At 38.1% G+C, this 22,639-nt stretch overlaps 1 pseudogene; it reads left to right on the forward strand.

Annotated features, from left to right (window-relative positions):
• LOC118062035 (berberine bridge enzyme-like 17) overlaps nt 1–3,078 on the forward strand; it is a 4,660-nt pseudogene extending 1,582 nt beyond the window's left edge.
• The last annotated feature ends 19,561 nt before the right edge of the window (nt 3,079–22,639 follow it).

Genomic DNA, 22,639 nt, shown 5'->3' on the forward strand with positions numbered 1-22,639 from the left:
TGATCCAAGGTGTACACATTTGAAAAAAGGATTGTGGTAAATAATATTCTAAGTCATTAAAAAGAAAAAATCATACTGTAGGCACACTCATATTAGTCCTGCAAATATGTTGAGCTTCTTGTTTTAATCCCCAACATCAGAATTTTATCCATTTGGTCGCCCCATCCATATAACTTTCCTCAATCAGATCTTTTTTGGTAAAATAATTGGAAATGGAGATAAACATGCATATCTTCTCTTATTGAACATAGTTTCTCCAAATCTTAGGTAAGAGCATACCAAACCATAGCTTGTAATTAAAGATAAGTTGGGACCAAGTAACTACGAATGTTCATGCTCATGCTGAATCGAGGGAAAATTGGGTATTAATTTTCACATCTAGGACTTGGGAAAATCAGGGTCAGTTAGAAAACAAAAATCATAGTTGGATTGTGAAAACGTGCATAGATAGGGAGCCTAATTGATAAAATTGATAGTTAGATGACTCGATCAAGAAATAGTATATATATCATGAGGGACATATCTAGCTAGGGTTTTCCCATGAACTATTCATGTATAGATTAAGCTGGCACACGGTTTTTGATTAACATACTTGACTTGTTCTTACAATAGCCAATCCCTGCAAGAAGCTTCTTGTGAATCAAACAAGCAATCCAACCACAGAAAGTTTTTTTTTTTTTTTTTTATAATAATCCAAGAAAAAATAAATTGACATCGTACAAATTAAATAATCAAACTATAGCAACCTAACCATATGAAATTTGCATTGTACTATCGATAAGTATGCCACTCATGCATGCCTTGGAAAAAAAAGCTGCAAGTCCATTAAGATATCATGCATGATAGAATTACTTAGAATGTGTTTGGTCTACTCCTTTGTTTTTGGATTTTTAAACCGTGGTTCGAAATCAAAAATCATGATTTTAACTGCTTTTCATTTGAACAACAATTTGAAATGTACAAAAAAACGTAAATAAATGGGTTCTAAGAGCACGTACATTATGAACTTTAATCATATATAGTCATACATTACTTAAACCATCCATGTTTATATTCGCCATGTTTTTCTAGTTTTTGACATTTTTGCTAGATATACATAATTTTCAAGGAGTGAAGGGTCTTGCTTCGATAAGATTGTACAATATGGAATGGTAAAATAAGCATGCTTCGATTAACGTTGACAGAATATGGTTTTGGATTACGTGCCCCAAAGAAACATAACTTGTCTCTCTCCCATTTCATCTATAAATACAGCCATGAATTCGAGGTATAAGCAACACCTAGCTCTGAAACGTTGCATGAAAATGGAAGGTTTCAATGTCTATAATCCTCTCAGTATTTTTCAGCTCTTCTTTTGTCAGTATCATTGGCAACTTCTGATTCAAGTCTTGAAAAATTTCTACAATGCCTTCCTAACAATAGTCTTCCCTCTTACCCCATCTCCGAAGCCATCTATACAACTGCGAATTCCTCTTTCGAGTCTGTTCTGCAGACATATATCAACAACAGAAGATTTTTGACCCCAACAACACCGAAACCAATTGCCATCGTTACGGCCCTGCATGAATCCCATGTCCAAGCAACAGTCATTTGTGCAAAGGCTAGTGGCTTGCAGGTTAGAATCCGGAGCGGTGGACATGATTACGAAGGTCTCTCTTACGTATCCGAGGTCCCATTCGTCATCCTCGACATGTTCAACCTCCGATCCATCGACGTAGATATCGCCAGCGAAACGGCATGGGCTCAAGCTGGGGGCAACTCTTGGTGAAATTTACTACAACATTGCGAACAGGAGTAATGTGCATGCCTTTCCAGCTGGTGTTTGCCCTACTGTTGGTGCAGGTGGTCATATTAGCGGAGGAGGGTACGGGACTCTGATGAGGAAATATGGTCTTACCGTTGATAATATCATTGACGCGAAAGTAGTAGATGTCAATGGCAATATCCTCGATCGGGAGACAATGGGGAAGATCTGTTTTGGGCCATCCGAGGAGGTGGTGGAGCAAGCTTTGCAGTGGTTCTTTCTTGGAAGCTGAATCTGGTTCGAGTTCCGGAGAAAGTGACTGTTTTCAAGGTTGATAGGACCTTGGAGGAAGGTGCAACTTGATATTTTCTATCAGTGCAACAAGTTTCTACTGAGCTAGACAAAAGACCTTTTCATCCGAGCAATGCCACAAGTTGCCAATGGAAGCCAAGAGGGTACCAAGACAATCAGCATCTCTTTCTATGCCCTCTTTCTAGGACAAAGTGAGGCACTTCTTTCCATGATGAACAAGAGCTTCCCTAAATTAGGTTTGCAGCAAAAAGACTGTATTGAAATGAGATGGATAGAGTCAACACTTTTCTGGAATGATTTGCCGATTGGTACATCCATCGATGTTTTACTCAATAGGCCTCAAGGAGCGCAAAGCTTTTACAAGAACAAATCTGATTTACGTGAACAAAATTGTTCCACGGGAAGCTTTGGAACGCATATGGAAGATGATGATCAAGGCCGACCCAATGTGGATGCAATGGAACCCTTACGGAGGAAGAATGAGTGAGATTCCAGTTACCGCAACTCCATTCCCTCACAGAGCCGGATACCTATTCAAACTCCAGTACTCCATAAACTGGGATGAAGAAGGGACTGAGGCCACTGACCGCTATATAAGTTTGATAAGAGAAATGCATGATGCGATGGCTCCATACGTCACCAGTTACCCGAGGGAAGCATTCCAAAACTACAGAGATCTTGATATCGGTAGCAATCCGAGCAATCAGACCGACTTCGAGAGAGCTAAAGTTTATGGCCTCAAGTACTTCAAGGGTAACTTTCTAAGATTGGTGAAAATCAAGGGGCAGGTAGATCCAGATAATTTCTTCAAGCATGAACAAAGCATTCCCACCACGTTGGATATAGAAAAAGTCCAAAGAAAACAGGAGGATGTCTATACAAGTAGTATATATTGTTTAAAGATTGTTTAATAATGTGCACTGTGTGGTTTATGTTTGTGCACAATCTATTGACTTATGTATTTGTTCCCCTCGTAAAACTGTATTCCACCGATTTCTTTAATCTGATTATCATTTTCCCAATTGTCTCCATGGCGTGCCTATGATCGCTATTATAGAATAGGATTCTAATACAAGATGTTGTAATCATTACAGTTACTGCAGTGTTCTACTTTCTTTATATAAATAGAAAGGTTGGCTAAGGCACAACCCAACACATTCCATTATTCTCAACTTGGTATCAAAGCCACAAAACCCTAAAATAAATTAAACCTAATTTTCTCATAGCCTCCCAACCTCCCTTTTTCAATGGAACAGCCACCACATACATCTTCAAATTCTGCAGCACCAGCAGTCCATCTTTCTTCTTCTCCGACAGTGCAACCCTCTTCTCTTGCAGCGCCTCCTCTGCTTTCCTCTACTGCGTCACCGCCTGGATTCTCCTCTGCCATGGCTGGTGAACGCCTCCTCTTGCAGCCCACGTTTGCTCCCTCTACTACCGCAAGCATTATCTCCCTTTCTCACACTCATCAAGTCATCTCCCTCAAATTAACAAACACCAATTATTTATATTGGAGTATGCAAATGCTGCCTTATCTCCTAGGCCAAGGAGTTTTTGGTTTTGTTGATGGCTTCAACACATGTCCATCAACACATGTTCTTGCCCATGATGGTATCTCTCTTCAGGTAAATCCGCTTTTTCAAACCTGGAAACAACAAGACCAACTCATTCTAAGTGCTCTTCTTTCCTCCCTATCTATGGAAGTTTTGCATCTTGTTGTTGGCTGTCAAAATTCTTGTTCAGCTTGGGGCACTCTTGAGCAAGCTCTCGCTTCCACCTCTAACTCTCGTATTATGCAACTTCACGACTCTCTTCAGGATCTTCGACAGGGTGATGAATCAGTAACTCAATTTATGCAAAAAGCGAAGGCCTTATTTGATGAATTGGCTGCTGTTGGTCGGCCAGTTTCACTTGAAGATTTCAATTTATATGTGTTTGATGGTCTTCGGGAAGAGTTTAAAGACTTAGTTACCAGTCTTATTACCAAGGCTGAACCTTTATCATATGCAGATCTTCACAAATCTTCTACTGCCATACATGCTCCTCTGCTGCCCTCACCCAGCATTCCATCTTCTGCTCTTGTTGCACAACGCCAAACTTTTGGCAATTCTGGCCGCAGTAGGGGCCGCTTCAACGGTGGCTGGTGTCCCAACTAGTCCAACAACAGAGGCAACTGATTTGCTGGCTCCAGACTTGATCACCGCAGCTTCCAAAACTCCTCCTTCGGTGACAATAGGCAGGGCTCTTGGCAGCGTAATAGGGGGCAGAATCCACGCTGCCAACTGTGTCAGAATTTCGGCCATACAACTCCCCATTGCCCTCAATTCCAGCAGCGAGGTTATGGCCAACAACCTACTGCCAACCTGGTGCAGCGCAATCTCTCCTCAACCGGTTCTGTTGATTGGTTTCCAGATACCGGTACCAATCAACACGTCACACCTGATCTTGCCACCTTGACCGCTTCAAAACCATACCTTGGTAATGATAATTTGCATGTTGGTGATGGTAAGGGCCTTCCTATATCTCATCTTGGTCATACAAAAATATATACACCACATCGTTCTTTCACCTTATCTAATGTTCTTCATGTTCCTGCAATCATAGAACCTCTACTCTCTGTTCAGAAAATTTGTCTTGATAATAATGTTTATTTTGAATTTCACCCTCGTGTGTTTTATATCAAGGATTTCAACACCCATGAAGTCCTTCTCTCAGGTTAGATTAAAGATGGTCTCTATGCCCGGACCATGTCTTCCATCACGTCAGTTCCTCAAGCCTATTGGTCTCCCTGCACTTCTGCCTCTACCGATTTATGGCATCGTCGACTAGGTCATCCTACTTCACGTATCTTTCAATTGTTAATCTCGAAAAATATGATTATTTGTAACAACAAACATCTTAATTTTCAATGTGAAAGTTATCCTTTAGGAAAATCATCGCGTTTGTCTTTAGGACCTACTGGTCACAAAACTTCTGCTCCACTTGAATTAATTTTTAGTGATGTATGGGGCCCTACTCCTCTTTTTTCTTCAGATGGCTATCGTTATTTTGTTATCTTTGTTGATGCTTATACTAAATATGTATGGTATTATCCTCTCGTTGCCAAGTCTGATGTTTACTCTGTTTTTCATCAATTTCAGACTCTTGTCGAACGTCAATTTTCCTTAAAAATAAAATCTGTTCAAACTGATTGGGGCGGTGAATACCAAAAACTATCCACATTTTTTCAGACCATTGGTATTCATCATCGTCTGATTTGTCCCCACACTCATGAACAAAATGGAACAGTAGAACGTCGTCATAGGCATATTGTGGAAACAGGTCTTACTCTTTTAGGGCAATGTAAAGCACCTTTTTTATTCTGGAATTATGCTTTTGAAACCTCTGTTTATCTTATAATACGCATGCCTACTCATATTCTTGCCCATCGCTCTCCGTTTGATTGTTTATTTCAATGGTCTCCTGATTATCATTTTTTGCGTACCTTTGGGTGTCTCTGTTTTTCTTTTCTGCATCCATATAATAATCATAAATTGGATTTTCATTCCTCTCCATGTGTGTATTTTGGATATAGTTCCTCGCATCTTGGTTATCGATGTCTTGACATTGCATCTCACCGTATTTATATTTCCCGTCATGTCCGCTTCCATGAACATGTGTTTCCATTTGATAATTATGAACATATTGCAAAGGTCTCCACCACAACCCTCACCCCACCGGCTACTGTCACCCTCCCAAATTTTCTAAACCACCCACCGCTACCCGCTTTCACTAGCCACTCAAACAGCCCACAACACTCCGCTTTGCCACTCCAAACAGCCACCCGACCACAACCTCCACCCATCTCTTGGCCATCATCCCATGCTTGTTTATCTAACCCTTATGATGCAGGTTCAGATCGTCAATTGGTCTTCTCTCCTCATGGTCTTGGGGCACTTTCTAGTCCCTCCTTTGCTTCGCCCTCCCTGGCCAGCACTCCTGCAACTTCAGTCTCTACCTCTAGCCCCTCCTCTACTGACAGTCCTGTGCTTGAGGCTGCTTCTTTATCATCCTCTCCCGCTGGTCTGCAACTTATGGTTGATTTGTCTTCTTATCAGCTGCCACAGGTCTCCTCACTACAACCGTCTTCCCCTGCATCTCCACCAGCACACAGCAGACATCCTATGACTCTTAGACCGTGGCAGCCGAAGACAGCTAATCTGGTTAATTCCGCTGTCGCTACTTCTACCTCCACATGGGTACTGTATTCTCCCTCTTCTAAGTCTTTTGCATTCTCTGATGCTGACTGGTATGCAATTTGGCATAATGCTATGTGTGATGAGATCGCCACTTTACGCGAAAATCGCACTTGGTTTTTGGTTCCATTTCATCCTTCGATGAATGTTGTTGGCAGTAGATGGGTATATCGGATCAAACGTCGTGTTGATGGTAGTATTGAATGCTATAAAGTGCGCCTTGTTGCTAGAGGTTTTACCCAGCAGGAAGGTATTGATTATTCTGAAACCTTCAGTCTAGTTATTAAGCAGACCACTGTCCGGTTGGTTTTCTCTATTGCGGTTTCGCGAAATTGGAAGATTCATCAACTTGATATTCATAATGCCTTCCTCAATGGTGTTCTTACTGAAGAGGTCTAGATGAAACAACCTTTAGGTTTCGTTGACTCTTCTCTTCCATCTCATGTGTGCAGATTGCACAAATCATTGTATGGTTTGAAACAAGCACCGAGAGCTTGGTACACTCGTCTAAGTGATTTTTTGCTCTCCATCGGTTTCCGAGCTTCCAAGGTTGACACCTCCCTGTTTATCTTATCTGATGGTACTAATATATTTTATCTCCTGGTGTATGTTGATGATATTCTGCTCACGGGTAGCAACTCTGCTATGCTCCATCACCTTATATAGTTACTCAGCTCTGAGTTCAAGCTTCGTGACTTAGGTGTTGTTCACTACTTTCTGGGTATTGAAGTTCAGTCTATCAGTATGGGTTTAATGTTGCGTTAACATAAATATATTCTTGACATCCTCACCCGAGCTGGTATGACTTCCTGCAAACCAGTTGATACTCCAGTCTCCCCTTCGAAAGTCATTTTATTACCGGATCATTCATTCTCTGATCCTACACGATTTCGTCAAATCGTGGGTGCTCTTCAATATCTTACCTTCACCCGTCCAGATATATGCTTTGCTGTTAACAGAGTCTGTCAGTTTATGCATGCTCCTACAGATTCTCATTGGGCCGTTGTCAAACGTATTTTACGCTATCTTAAAGGTACGGCATCTTATGGTTTCCATATCACTCGAGGCTCCTCTTTTGCTCTACATGGCTTTACAGATGCAGATTGGGCTGGTAGTATTGATGATCGCAAGTCTACGGGCGACTATCTTGTCTTAATTGGTCAGAAGCCGATTTCTTGGAAATCCGGCAAGCAACGCATTGTTGCTCGCTCTGCTACTGAGGCTGAGTATAAAGCCCTTGCTGATGGTACCGCTGAAGTCATTTGGCTTCAATACTTGTTAATAGATTTGCAGGTTCCTTCAGTCTCTGCCCCTACCATTTGGTGTGATAATCTTGGTGCTACCTATCTCTCAGCAAATCCTATCTTCCATGCTCGTACTAAGCATGTTGAAGTGGATTATCACTTTGTCCGTGACCGTGTTGCCAAGAAAGAAATTCAAATTCATTTTATTCCCTCTCGGGATCAACTTGCCGATGTCTTCACTAAACCGCTTTCTGTTGCATCCTTTACTGCTTTTCAATTCAAGCTTCGGGTTGATCCCCCACCCTCAGCTTGAGGGGGCATATTATAGAATAGGATTCTAATATAAGATGTTGTAATTATTACAGTTACTGCAGTGTTCTACTGCCTCTATATAAATAGGAAGGTTGGCTAAGGCACAACCCAACACATTCCATTATTCTTATCTATCGCAATCTCCTTGGTCAACACCAAACTTATTTCTATAATCAGATTGAGAAAGTTAATAGTCAAGGAATTCGATGATCACTGCATTACTAATTAATGTAGATATAGATGGCTTAATCAATAATGATACACATTATCTTCTCTCTTGAGGAATAGTTGCTACTTCAAAGTTGGAAATTGGGAGACACTTCACTTTTGGATAGATAGATTGTTAACATATGGAATTCTAAGAGAGTGATTTTCATTGCTTTATGCACTTTCAAAAAATCAATCAATGATTTGGAATGTAGAGAGGGATCTTGGAAGTTGAATCTCACCTGGAATCGAAACTTAAACTCCTACTTCTTACATTGATAGATAAGGAATCTTATGGGGTATTGGTTTGAGCACAACAAAATGAATTTTAGGATAAGGGACACCAATTTTTGAGATAGTGGCTAACACAACCACCACCAAGCATGCATGGGAAGTTTTGCAAGAATCAAACCAATAAGTTGACAATGTGAGAAAGGTACGTCTACAAAAATTATGTGATAACTTTGAAAAGTTACATATCCTTGAATCGGAGAACATTTCAGAATACTTTGTAAGAGTATTGGCTATATACAATCAAATAAAGACATATGGGGTGGGGAGAAGATGGAAAAGACATGTATGGTAAAGAAGATCCTATGCTTGCTGCAAAAGAAGTTTCATTATATGGTGGTCGCGATAAAGGAATCATAAAATATGGATGTTCGTTCAATACAAGGTCTCATGAGAAAATTACAAGTCCATGAGGAAATAGTTAATGAGATTGAAAAGGATATGGGTGCACAAATATTTTTTTCAAAGTAAGATGGTTCTGGTTATTCCTAAAAAGGTAGAAGATGTGGACAAAGTAGGAGAGGTAGATTTAAAAGGAGCAAGAGACAACCTCAATAAGTCAACCAGTCGATAACATGAAGCAAACCGATCTACCGGTTACACTGAAAGTAGCAATCCAAGATCCAAGTTTGACAAATCAAAAGTGAAATGCTATAATTATCAAAAGGCATGTCAATATTATGCTAGGGATTGTTAGAGTCTAACTAAGAGGGTTAAGGAGAATTCAAATCTTGTGATAGAAGAAGAGAAGGAAACCACCCTACTACTAGTGTATAATGAGAGAATATAAGATAAAAATAACATGTGGTATCTAGACAATGGAACCAGTAACCATATGTGTGGAGACAAGGACAAGTTCATGGAGATTGATGAAGTAATTAGAAGTAATGTCACCTTTGTGGATCATTCAAAGGTTGCCATTAAAGAAAAAGGTACAATTTTGATTAAATTGAAAGATGGAAGTCATTAACTTATTGGTGATGTCTATTATATACTAATAGTAAAAAGCAATATATAGAGCTTAGGATAATTGTTGTAGAAGGAGTATGAGATTAAGATAAATGATCATACATTGACATTACTTGAAATTAAAGGAGCTATGATTGCAAAGGTAGCAATGATAAATAATGAAATGTTCCTACTAAACATAGAGACATACGTGCCTAAATACATGTGTAAAGGATGAGACTTGGCTTTGGCATATCAGACTTAGGTATATAGATTTTGTAGCTTGAAGATAATGACATAAAAGGAGATGTTGAAAGGTCTACCATCCATTATACATCCAAATAAGTTGTATAAAAGATGTTTATGGGCAAGCAATTTTGCAAGAGCTTTCTGAAGGAGACTACATCAAGAGCAAGTCAACCCCTACAAGAAATACATGTCGATGTTTGTGATCCTATCAAATCATGTTTGTATGGTAAAAATATGTATTTTTTATTTTTTACTGATGATTACAGTAGAAAAACTTAGGTATACTTCATAAAGGAAAAATCAAATGTATTTAGTTACTTTAAAAAGTTCAAGGCATTAGTTGAAAAACAATTGTAATTCTATAAAATCACTTGGGATGGATAAGTGGGTGAATTTTGTTCTACTAATTTTAATGAGTTTTATGAAGATCATAGTATAAATAGACTCCTAACAGTACCTAGATCCCCACAATTAAACGACGTGATGGAGAGAAAGAATATAAGCATCCTCAACATGGCAAGAAGTATGCTTAAAACCAAAAGGATGTCGCGGTCGCACAAATTAATTACCCTAGCTTAAAACACACAAGATAGTATAGAGCAAGCAAGGGGTCGATCCCACGAGGAAGTTTGAAGTTAGATTTTTATGTTGTACGTTATGTAATTGGGGGGGATTGATTTGAAATGATTTATACTATGGCAGAAATTAAACTAGCAAACAAAATCAATTGAAACTGAAATATATCAAGAAAACAAACCTTGGTTGCAAGCACACATCCACCAACGGAAATTAGAACTGATCCTTGAAACGAAACTCCAGTTTATATTATGAATTTTATCTTTTCTTAATATTGGTTAATTAACGGATCCGCCGTATAACTAGCCCTAACCAACAAACAATCACAGTGTCCGCACTAATGATTTAATCCAATGGCAGCCTTAAGATCCAGATAAATTCATTAATCTTAACAACCAAGTTGTCAATTTGTGTTGCTATGATCGAATGTTCTCCCTAAGTTTAATAACGTAGTTCCGCTACAATTATCAAGCTTAGTTGCTTCACAAGTTTATATACCACAACTCCGGTTTTGATATCAAACTTAGCAATGGATTGTTCACAATAATAACTTAGAGTCCGCTCTAGCAATTAAGATAAACAATCATAAGAAATATGCATAGGAAAACAATCATACTCATTCATAACATAAACTGAAAATAAAAGGAAGAATAGATCTCACAGTTCTTGAAATCCGAAGGTTTGTTGTGTCCTTGCAACCAAGAAAACGAGCTTAGCTTTGCATATCTATTGAACTACTACTCCTAAAGATGAAAGAATACATAATTTCTGATTTGTAGAGAGGAGAGTTTGTGTTTCCTCCTCCTCCTTCTTCTTCTTTTTCTTACCTCTTACTACTCACCCTCTATTTATACACAAATTGTAAGTAAGAAAATCAAAGTTCAAGTGTGAACATCAATAGATGGTGGTAGTGTGAAGGCGGCTGGCGGCTGGTGGCTGCTGGTTGGTGGCTGCTGTCTTGAGGTTGGTGGCTGCCATGAGGTTGGTGGCTGCCATGAGGTTGGTGGCTGCCTTCCTTGACCTTCTAGAATATTTACTAGAGGAGCTAAATTGCTGGTGGGTTTGGATGCTTCTAGATGAAATTTGGATTCGTTTCTTCACGCAACCTGCTTGCTGGCAGAATTCAGCTGTCATCTTTGAAAAATCATATATACCTCATATGACATCGGTTTTGGCTGAAATTTGGAGCGTTTATAGATATTTGAGTAAGGAATCCAACAAAATTGAGTTTGCATCAATTGGACTTCTGAAGCTCCAGATATTGAATTTTGAATGGGCAAAGGTCAACATTGGCAGACTGCGAGATTTGACTTTGAAGGATGTGATTTCCATGATCTTTCTCTTTTTATTTTTCTTGCATTACATTTCCAAAAAGGTATGGATGTTAGCTTTTTAATGCCACTGGAATCACTTCATTTCGATCTCTGGAACTCACGCTCTGCACAAAATACCGACTGAACGTCAAATCTGCCAATTACCTCCAATTTACTCCTTTTTGCATCTTTCATCCAAAAATGCCTTCAAAACATAAAACAAAGAATATCAAGGCATTTTATATAAATAACATATGCAAAACACTAGTTAAATGCGGGTGAAAATATCAAATAATATGGTTACATCAAATACCCCCACACTTAGCTCTTGCTCGTCCTCGAGAAAGGATAAATAAAATTAAATTGAAAATAACTATGATCAATTTCTTAATCTCCCATCAATGTCTAAGAGTACAAGCATTATAAACAAGAATACAATCATGAAGGATAAATAATATAATTCTCATGAATTTATTTACATGCAAACTTCAAAACTCAATCAATCGTCTGGATTTAAATGAAATCTATGCCATGCCAAAGTGATAGGTCCTCTCATTGATATACACTCCAACACTCATGTGTTTAGGGTTTATGTGTTTAAATCTCTCAAATTCAATCAAAGAGTATGTTCTACCATAAGCTTGCTTTTCAATCTCATCTCCATTAGCAACTTATTACAAGTATTACATGAATCAAAAGGTCTTATTTTCCGGTTGTAATGGGGCTGAGGTTAAGGTGAGGTAAAAGAAAGTAAAAGGAAAGGTTCAAACCAATGAAAGTAGAGCATTTTGAAAAATGATACTTCAAACAAGATATTCCATCAAAGCTCATAAATTTTTCATTTTTAATCACAAATGCTTAACTCCTTTTGATTTCAAGCTCTTTCAACATAAAACCTTAAGGATATAAAGGAATACTTTTTTTTTCTTTTTTTCTTTTTCTTTTTTTTTTCTTTGGCAACTTTGCCCATTTTTTCATCAAGCATCACTTCTTTCTTTTCATATAATTTCCAACCATAATTCCATGAAATATTACAGGTATATGCTCTACTAATCCTTGGCCAGGGGAAAAGAAAAACATATATAAAGTTAAGGCTTATACATGGATAAAGCAAAAAAAAAGATAACCAAGCTCAAAACGGGTTCACTAAGGATAATATGCTTTAGGTTGGCTTTTTGGCTTGAGGGGTTAAAATTCCTAATGCCTTTATCATCTTCATGTATATTTGTAATGGGATATAATCTCAATAAGATATGAAGCAAGTTCTAGAGATACTTATCATTGAAAGAATGCACACTCAAAGAATATAATGTTGAAGGCTCAAAAGCTTGCATTGGTATAACACTATAAAGTCAACATGGCATATTCTCAAAGTCAATCCCTAAACCAATTAAACCTTAAAATTTGCATGCATACTCCTTCATTTGATTTATATCTTCATCTATCTCAATTAATTCTCATACATAATACTCATATTCTCAAAAACCAATGGGAGTTAAAAAGATCAAACATAATTTTTTTTTTTTTAAAGAACAACAAAGAAAACTAAAATAAGAAAACCACAATGCTCTTAATACCCCCACACTTAAAACACAACATTGTCCTCAATGTTGAAATAAAAGCAAAGGAACATAAGAGAATGACAAAGATAAAGTAAAATACGAAAAATAAAAGACAAGGAAAAAGAAAGCAAATCTGATTTTTTTTTTTTGTGCTGGGTTGCCTCCCAGTAAGCGCTTTTGTTTTATGTCATTGGCTCGACATATTGCATGCTCATTCTTCATAGATTGGTTCAGCTAACTCTGCAGAAGCGGTGAGTTCTGCTGTCCAACCTTCATAGAAAGGTTTCAAACGATGCCCATTGACTTTGAGTATGTTGTTAGTTTCTAAACTTGTAATTTCAACTGCACCATAAGGAAAAACATTAGAAACAACAAATGGTCCAATCCAATGAGAGCGTAACTTTCCAGGAAAAAGTTTCAAACGCGAATGATAAAGAAGGACTTTGTCTCCAACATGAAACTCCTTTCTTGTAAGCATTCGGTCATGAAGATTATTAGTCTTTTCTTTGTAAATCCTTGCATTCTCATAAGCATCATTTTGAATCTCTTCCATCGTAATTCCAATCTTTTTGGGCACCAAAAGGATAGGCGCCACCCATTCACTATCCGTGATGGAGTAAATGACTCCTGCATCATGAAGGATAATTTGCAAAGCTTGCAAATCCAATGTTGATTCATGCATGTTTTGGGGAACACATATATGCCTTTCCATCTCTTCTATCTTGGTAAAATCATAGTCATTGCTCAAAGCCATGCTTAATCCATACTCATTATCAAAATCACAAACTGGCTGCACACACTTATCAACTTGGTCATAACATGTGATAGAATAAACATTGCTATAAGGATATGTCATTGCATCATGAAAATTAAATTCAATTTTTTCATCTCCTACCTCCATAGACAAGGTATCCTTACCACAATCAATCTTTGTGTTGGCAGTTTTCAAGAATGGTCTCCCAAACAATATAGGAGTGCTGGTTGATGAATCACAAGAATCATGTTCCATATCAAGAATATAAAAGTCACATGGAATAACCAAACTATCAATCTTGACTAGGACATCTTCTATCACACCAAGTGGGTAAACAAAACTACGATCCGCAAGTTGCATTACAATACTAGTTTTATTCAAAGGCTTTAGACTAAGAGAATCATAAACATGTTTAGGCATAACGCTAATGGATGCACCTAAATCGCATAAAGCTCTTTTAAAACTAGCATTACCAATAACACATGGGATAGTAAACGCACCTGGGTCTTTTTGTTTCAAAGGCAGATTCTTTTGAACAACAGCAGATACAACTTCACCCATACTTACCGTTTCATGACCTTTCAGTTTGAAAGCTCTCTTGGTAGTACACAACTCCTTCAAGAATTTGGCATACTTGGGAATTTGCTTGATAGCATCAAGCAAAGGAATGTTGAGTTCTACTTTCTTAAAAACCTCTAGAATCTCTTTTTCCTTGTCCTCTTTCTTTGACCTAGAAGAACTCACGGGAAAGGGTGGAATTGTTGTAAAACTGGAATTCATTGAGTGAGGAGTTACCTTTGGAGTGTTGGTCTTTGTTTCAGTTTGTGGAGGAGAAGGATGATGTATCTTCTTTGTACTCAATTCAGTTTCTATCTCTTCTTCTTCCTCCATCTCAATTTGTTTTGACCTTTTCTCTTCAATTTCTTTCCCACTTCGCAACATGATCGCACTAACATGCTCTATTGGATTCAATGCTTGGAGGGCAATTTTCCATTCATTTGTGCTTCCAATTTTCCCACACTTGAAACTACTTGCCCCATTTGCTTTTCCAAGTTGTGAATACTTGACCTTGTTTCCTGTTGAAAAGACATGACATTTTGTTGCAAAGTAACAGTATTAGAAGCCAAAGTTTTCATCATCTCACGAAGATCATCATTGGATGACGATTGTCTTGCTTGATAATTCTGTTGGGGTTGAAATCCATTGGGATGGAATTGTTGGCCTTGATTGCCTTGTTGAGGTTGGTTCCCATATCGTAGGTTAGGATGATCTCTCCATCCAGGATTGTACGTGTGGGAAAAAGGATCATACTTACGCTGAGGTTGTCCGTTGAATGCTCCATCAATTGCATGAGCTTGTTCAATGTAATCTTCTTGCATTGTTGGGCACATATTCGAAGCATGTCCTTGTGAGGAGCATATGCTACAAACTTTCACCTGCTGCACATTTCCACAAGCCAAAGAACGCACAAGAGAAGTAAGATCATTAACTTTATTTTCAAGGTTAGAAATACTTACCTCATTTACTCGTTTGTTGGAGAAGTCTCCACGAGTGCCAAATTGTTTTGAGTTGGCTGCCATGTTTGAGATCAATTGGCGTGCAGCCTCAGGTGTCTTATCTACCAATGCGCCTCCACTTGCAGCATCAATGATACTACGGTCAGTAGGCATCAATCCTTCATAGAAATATTGAATGAGTAGCTGATCGGGTATTTGATGATGAGGGCATTGAATACACAATTGCTCAAATCTTTCCCAATACTCTGAAAGTGTCTCTCCATGAGATTGCCGAATCCCACATATTTCTTTCCTTATGTTGGCAACTCGAGATGCTGGGAAATACTTCTCAAGGAAAATCTTCTTCATGGCGTTCCAAGTTCTAATAGATCCTGGGAGAATAGAGAAAAGCCATGCCTTTGCTGCCCCTTTTAAAGAGAAAGGGAAAGCTTTCAACTTAACTTGTTCTTCATCAACTCCATTCGGTTTCATGCCAACACAAACCATATGGAACTCCTTGAGATGAGTATGAGGATCTTCTCCTGCAAGACCATTGAATGTTGGTAACAAATGTATAAAACCAGATTTGAGCTCAAAGTTTACATTATTGTCTATGTTTATGCACAATGGTTGATTCTCCACGTTAGGAGCAGCAAGCTCCTTGAGTGTTTGTTGTCGTGCAACCGCCATGGTGTTGAGGTGAACTTCCTTTCTTAACTTGCGTAAAGTGCTTTCTATTTCAAGATCAACCTGCACTAGACTCTGATTAGTAGAACGGGTTACTGGCATCAATCGCTAAGAAAACTCAATAGAAAGCAACCACACAAGCGAATAATAATAATAAAAAAAAAATAATGCAAATTATATGAAAATCCTACGCTAGAAAACTAAAACTGCCTAAAAACCTTAGAAAGCAGCAGAATTTGGCCTCGATGGGGTGGGGCTAGTGGTGTACCACTAGTCTTGTTCAGAACGTCGTTTCACTTCAGAAAATGAAGGTTAGAAACCTAATTCCACAAACAATTCTGTCTTCAACAGTACCGCTGCGGCAAGTGAACAGTAACACTGCAAGCAAAAATTCTGTTTTTTTTTTTTTTTTTTTTTTTTTTTTTTTTTTTTTTCAGAAATGTAAATAACAATCACAGAAACTAAAAATAACAGTACAAGAACAAGAATCAACTAAAATTACCTCCCCGGCAACGGCGCCAAAATTTGTTGCGATGTCGCGGTCGCACAAATTAATTACCCTAGCTTAAAACACACAAGATAGTATAGAGGCAAGCAAGGGGTCGATCCCACGAGGAAGTTTGAAGTTAGATTTTTATGTTGTACGTTATGTAATTGGGGGGGATTGATTTGAAATGATTTATACTATGGCAGAAATTAAACTAGCAAACAAAATCAATTGAAACTGAAATATATCAAGAAAACAAACCTTGGTTGCAAGCACACATCCACCAACGGAAATTAGAACTGATCCTTGAAACGAAACTCCAGTTTATATTATGAATTTTATCTTTTCTTAATATTGGTTAATTAACGGATCCGCCGTATAACTAGCCCTAACCAACAAACAATCACAGTGTCCGCACTAATGATTTAATCCAATGGCAGCCTTAAGATCCAGATAAATTCATTAATCTTAACAACCAAGTTGTCAATTTGTGTTGCTATGATCGAATGTTCTCCCTAAGTTTAATAACGTAGTTCCGCTACAATTATCAAGCTTAGTTGCTTCACAAGTTTATATACCACAACTCCGGTTTTGATATCAAACTTAGCAATGGATTGTTCACAATAATAACTTAGAGTCCGCTCTAGCAATTAAGATAAACAATCATAAGAAATATGCATAGGAAAACAATCATACTCATTCATAACATAAACTGAAAATAAAAGGAAGAATAGATCTCACAGTTCTTGAAATCCGAAGGTTTGTTGTGTCCTTGCAACCAAGAAAACGAGCTTAGCTTTGCATATCTATTGAACTACTACTCCTAAAGATGAAAGAATACATAATTTCTGATTTGTAGAGAGGAGAGTTTGTGTTTCCTCCTCCTCCTTCTTCTTCTTTTTCTTACCTCTTACTACTCACCCTCTATTTATACACAAATTGTAAGTAAGAAAATCAAAGTTCAAGTGTGAACATCAATAGATGGTGGTAGTGTGAAGGCGGCTGGCGGCTGGCGGCTGGTGGCTGCTGGTTGGTGGCTGCTGTCTTGAGGTTGGTGGCTGCCATGAGGTTGGTGGCTGCCATGAGGTTGGTGGCTGCCTTCCTTGACCTTCTAGAATATTTACTAGAGGAGCTAAATTGCTGGTGGGTTTGGATGCTTCTAGATGAAATTTGGATTCGTTTCTTCACGCAACCTGCTTGCTGGCAGAATTCAGCTGTCATCTTTGAAAAATCATATATACCTCATATGACATCGTTTTTGGCTGAAATTTGGAGCGTTTATAGATCTTTGAGTAAGGAATCCAACAAAATTGAGTTTGCATCAATTGGACTTCTGAAGCTCCAGATATTGAATTTTGAATGGGCAAAGGTCAACATTGGCAGACTGCGAGATTTGACTTTGAAGGATGTGATTTCCATGATCTTTCTCTTTTTATTTTTCTTGCATTACATTTCCAAAAAGGTATGGATGTTAGCTTTTTAATGCCACTGGAATCACTTCATTTCGATCTCTGGAACTCACGCTCTGCACAAAATACCGACTGAACGTCAAATCTGCCAATTACCTCCAATTTACTCCTTTTTGCATCTTTCATCCAAAAATGCCTTCAAAACATAAAACAAAGAATATCAAGGCATTTTATATAAATAACATATGCAAAACACTAGTTAAATGCGGGTGAAACTATCAAATAATATGGTTACATCAGCTATGATCAAAAGTCCAAATGATATAAGCTTTACAACCCTAATGAAGGAAAAAAATGAAAAATTACTATGGATGAAGAGATTACATCAATTGAGAAGAATGGCACATGATGATTGGTTCCTAGACCAAATGGAAAAAATCTAATAGATGTCAAGTGGATCTACAAAGGAGAGGTGGAGAGATACAAGGCAAGGTTGGTGGCAAAAGGCTATAGTCAAAAGCATGGAATTGACTATGATAAAGTTTTTTCTCTCGTTGCTAGATTGAAGACCATGTGATTAATCATTGTCACCGCTACCCAACATATATGGAGAATCTATCAAATAGATGGATATCAAATCAGTCTTTCTTAATGGTTTTGTTGAGGAGGAGGTCAACATTGAGCAACATATGAATTATGAAGCAAAAAGATGTAAAAACAAGGTTTTAAAGTTCAATAAAGCCTTAAATGGATAGAAGCAAGCTTCAAGGGCTTGGTATAGTCGCATTGATGGCTATTTCTTAGAAAATGGATTTGTTAAATGCCCCGATGAATATGCTATTTATATAAAGATCAAAGAGAGTAGTGATACTCTTATTGTAAATTTATATGTAGATGACTTAATCTTTACAGGAAATATTCCAAAGATGTTTGAAGACTTCAACCAAGGAATGACAAAGGAGTTAGAGATAACGGATATTGGTCTCATGTCTTAATACTTAAGGACTGAGATCAAACAGGAGAAGGTAGAATCTTTATGACTCAAGAGAAGTTTACAAGGGAGGTTCTCAAGAAGTTCAAGATGGATGATTGTGCAAAAGTGAATATTCTAGTTGAGTGTGGAGTGAAGATGTCAATGAATGATGAAGGGAAGAGGATAAACTCTACAACATTCAAGTGCTTAATTATAAGTTTGAGATATTTGACATATACTGATCTGGAAATTATTTTTAGAGTTTGACTAGTGAGTAGGTTTATGGAAACTCCTACTATGACACACTTCAAAACTTTGAAATGAATTTTTTGGTATATCAAAGGTACCTTTTTGTTAATTTTGGCTTATTATATGGTTATTCTAATAGCTTGAACTTGTGGGTTATAATGATAGTAATTAATGTTGCTACCCAATTTTTGACCCATGTTTTTGATATATTTTAAAAAAAAAATCCAAAAATAGAGAAAAAACAATGAAAATCCAAAAAAAATATGTTTTTAATATATTCTTGTCATTTTAGCATTTTCAACGTCGTCTAAAAAAGAATTTAAATTTTTAAAAGATTTTCAAACGCGTTCGAATTTTCACGCGTCAATTTTAAAATCATTGATTTACCTCATTGAGTCGACGTTGGTATTGCTCGTTTTCAAAAAATACAAAAAAATAAGAAAAATCAAAATTTACAAAAAAAAAGAAGAAGTTGAGGGACCAAGTTGAAAAACCTAACAACATTTTGCCTATAAATACTGGTTTCCTCAACACATTCAAGGGGGGGTCATTTTTGTAAAGGGGGTAATTTTGACAAAAACAAAGGGAACCCTAAACCTATCTAACCCAAACAGCCACCCTTAGATATTGTTTTTCTCTGAAACCAGCCGCCCCCACTCCCATTGACAGATACAAACCAGCCGGCGGCACCCTCCCTTGAAGTTGGTTTCTTCTTCCTCCAGCCGGAGACATTTTTCCAAGACAGCCATCAACACTCTCCCCACTCTCGATTCCAACTTTTCCCTCACAGACCCACACACTCGGCCATAACTTTTTTTTCTCTTCTTCGATCTGCCTCACAATCGAAACCAACCACAGCCCCCGGCCCTCACAGGTCTCCACTAACAGACCTCATCTTCAGCAACCAGATCGGCCTCCAGCAGCGCCGTCTACAACCCGAAACTGAGGAGAAGAAGACTAATCGGTCGCCGGAGACAGAGAGGAGAGGGAAGCAGACCCGAAACGGCGAACAGAGAATAAAAACAGATCTGAAAAACTAAGAAAAAGTTAAAATCGACTGTTGTGTTGTTCCTTTCTTGTTCTGCAGGTCACCGCCGGCGTTGGGAGACTGAGAAGAAGTCGATCCAGCCCCCTATTGCTGGTTTTTCTTGCGGCGACGCGCGAACCCACGCGCCGCCAGTGCTGCTGCGGCGTCAAAAGGTCTTCAATGCAATTTCTGGAGTTTCAGGGACTATTTTGTTTTTTTTTTAAATTAATTAATGTAATTTTTATTTATTTGTTTTGATTTTGAATTTGTATTTGTATTGTGGATGTAAAGGAAAAGAAAAAAAAGAAAAGAAACAAAAAAATATAGTAGAAATGGATGTGGGTGTTTGTATTTTGTTTTATTTATTTGTATATATTTTTTAATGATAAAATTGCAAATATATTAAAGAAGAATTTAATATTTTGATCGGATCACGATTAAGAATTATTAACTTATACGTAAGTGATATTTCTAATTTCCGATGAAAAGACAATTATTAAAACTTTTTTAACGCATCAAATTCGCGAAGCAGCTTACCTCAGGTAGGGTGCGTTAGGGGTGCTAATACCTTCCCTAACCACAACCAGTCCCTTACCCGCAAATCTCTGACAAGACCAGTACATTGGGTTTCCTAGTAGCCTGCAATTAATTACTAGGTGGCGACTCCAACGAACCGATTCACAACGAAACGCAACAACATACGAGAGAAAAATCACCAGCCCATGCCGCGCGTGGATTTTTCGACGTGCGATAGAATGGCGACTCCACTGGGAAGGTACTGTTTCTGACATTATTGGACTAAGCTTTGTGTATTTAACGTGTTTAAGTCTTTGCATTTTTATCTTTTGTTAATATTTTTTTCCATGCATTTTATAGAATTGTCTCATGCATCACCTGTATTTATTTTTGGAAGCACACATAAGCTTCTAAGTTCGGTGGGGAACTAGCGATCTGCCCTAAGACTATTGGTCAGGGTCTAGATGCGTGAAACACCCAACTCATATCCGAGTGCCTGCTTGGTAATGGTGGGTATACGTGCCTTAACTATTCCTTGCAACGCCCCCATACTGTCTTTACGAAGAACGTCACTGAGCAGATATGAGACCCTCTTGAGACCAGATAGAAAACCTACCCATGTTCACATAATGAATAGAACATGTCCTTAGGTTGTATGTGCTATTGGTATTTGCATAAGGATAAACCCTTCTTGAAGCATCTTGAACTCAAGACTTGTGGGTGACACATTGGCCGTCACTCCAAAAATTTTCATTGTAGAGTTTGGGGCAAAAATCACGATTCTTGTTCCATCATGCAAGAGTTACGACCATATTGTCACCCCTCGAAGGGCGAGTTCATCATATAGATTACATGTTCATACATTTATCATGCATGTACCGGGTTGAAAGGTAGGTCCCCTACACAAGCTGTGTTGTACGTGATTGAAGAAAGATGATGGAAGTGGAGAAAGGTGTCAGATAGAGGCTCATTATCAGATTAAGGTTGAGAGCATCAACGGTGAAGTAGCTGGACTCAGATTTGCTCGAACAAGTATTGAGCATTAAATGGAAAGAGAGTGTCTACACAGTCTTCTGTGGGAACACTGCTTGTTCACGTCCAATTAAAGCTGTATCTCTCCTTTTCAGTCATGAACAACAACAATAATGCCTTCAGTCATCAATTAATGGCAACTATGGTTCTTGTCCAGTTGCACTGTTAAATGTTCATCGCCTTCACATCATCTAATGGAACCAAACAACTACCAGTCTCATGTACATGGTACATTAGTCTTCTTTGAAGTTACCCCAATTATGAGCTCAATTCCAGTTCAGCAGCACAAGATGTTGGTTTGAAAAACCATGATTAGACATTGAACTTCTACGTGGTAAAGCCCTCCCTGTAGAGATTTATTTATGGATCTGCTAATGGGAAATGCAAAAGGGGATGTATTAATTTCATATGCTTTGAAACTTTTTCCCACCAGTGGTACAAGCAAAACAATGTAGTAGGCAGAGGAGTTAGGCCTAGTTTGAAAATATGAGCAGTCGTCGAACTTCAACGTGGCAGAGCTCTTTCTACAAAAATTTGTTTATGATGCTGCAAGTTGAGAGTGCAAGAGGGGATTTACTAATTGCATAGCTACAAATATTTCTCTCGTCAGTTTCAGCATGAATAAACTGTAACAGGTTGAAGAGCCAGACTTGGTTTGAAAAACATGAGCAGACATCAAACTTCAACGTAGCAGAGATCTCTCGGCAGGAATCTACTTGTGGATATGCAAATGGAAAATCCAAGAAGGGATGCAGTGGTTTCAGATTGTCCACAATTTTCTACCAGTATTGGCATTAAAATGTAAAAGTGGTTGTTTGCTGCACCGTCAGTGAGGAATCAAAGAGGAAATAGAGGAGTTGTGGATTCATCAGTTTCTCTTCCAATTTTGACAATATATGATTCCATACATTTTTGTTTTTGCGCACTGCCAGGATTACCTAGATATTGAGAGGTTTCCAACAGTCCTAAAACAACAACAACAACATTGGAAGATTGACATGAAGTTGTGTGGATTG

This window comes from Populus alba, chromosome 1 (assembly GCF_005239225.2).
Source record: "Populus alba chromosome 1, ASM523922v2, whole genome shotgun sequence".
NCBI lineage: Eukaryota > Viridiplantae > Streptophyta > Magnoliopsida > Malpighiales > Salicaceae > Populus > Populus alba.